Raw genomic sequence first — 1,030 nt, 5'->3', positions numbered from 1 at the left:
TCTCTGTCTGTTGCTGAGTGGATGATGGAAAAGGTTTACTATTGTTAAACATGTTTCTTCCACCATTATTAAAGCCTTGTTGAGGCTTTTGATCCTTCCATGAGAGATTTGGATGATTTCTCCATGAGGGATTATAGGTGTTTCCATAGGGTTCACCTATGTAATTCACCTCTGCTATTGCAGGGTTCTCAGGATCATAAGCTTCTTCTTCAGAAGATGCCTCTTGAGTATTGTTGGATGCAGCTTGCATTCCATTCAGACTCTGAGAAATCATATTGACTTGCTGAGTCAATATTTTGTTCTGAGCCAATATGGCATTTAGAGTATCAATTTCAAGAACTCCCTTCTTCTGAGGTGTCCCATTACTCACAGGAATCCTCTCAGAAGTGTACATGAACTGGTTATTAGCAACCATGTCAATAAGTTCTTGAGCTTCTGCAGGCGTTTTCTTTAGGTGAATGGATCCACCTGCAGAAGTATCCAATGACATTTTAGCTAATTCAGACAGACCATCATAGAATATATCCAGGATGGTCCATTCTGAAAGCATATCAGAAGGACACTTTTTGGTCAGTTCCTTGTATCTCTCCCAAGCTTCATAGAGGGATTCACCTTCTTTCTGTCTGAAGGTTTGAACATCCACTTTAAGCTTACTCAGCTTTTGAGGAGGGAAGAACTTGGCTAAGAAAGCATTGACCAGCTTATCCCAAGAGTTCAGGCTATCTTTAGGTTGAGAATCCAACCATATTCTAGCTCTGTCTCTCACAGCAATAGGGAAAAGCATAAGCCTGTAGACTTCAGGATCTACTCCATTAGTCTTAACAGTATCACAGATCTGCAAAAATTCAGTTAAGAACTCAAAGGGATCTTCCGATGGAAGTCCATGAAACTTGCAGTTTTGTTGCATCAGAGAAACTAATTGAGGTTTAAGCTCAAAATTGTTTGCTCCAATGGTAGGGATGGAGATGCTTCTTCCATGTAAATTGGAGTTAGGTGCAGTAAAGTCACCAAGAATCCTCCTTGCATTATT

The 1,030-nt window shown here is 40.2% G+C and overlaps 1 non-coding gene across 1 annotated transcript; it reads left to right on the top strand.

Annotated features, from left to right (window-relative positions):
• The first annotated feature begins 544 nt into the window (after positions 1-544).
• Positions 545-652, top strand: LOC112724856 (small nucleolar RNA R71). The gene has a single exon (XR_003163999.1). It is a non-coding gene; the product is annotated as a small nucleolar RNA R71 (small nucleolar RNA).
• Positions 653-1,030: the final 378 nt, after the last annotated feature.

This window comes from Arachis hypogaea, chromosome 11, assembly GCF_003086295.3.
Source record: "Arachis hypogaea cultivar Tifrunner chromosome 11, arahy.Tifrunner.gnm2.J5K5, whole genome shotgun sequence".
Lineage (NCBI taxonomy): Eukaryota > Viridiplantae > Streptophyta > Magnoliopsida > Fabales > Fabaceae > Arachis > Arachis hypogaea.
Note: the sequence above shows the minus strand (reverse complement) of the source record. Positions and strands in the feature narration are given on the sequence as shown.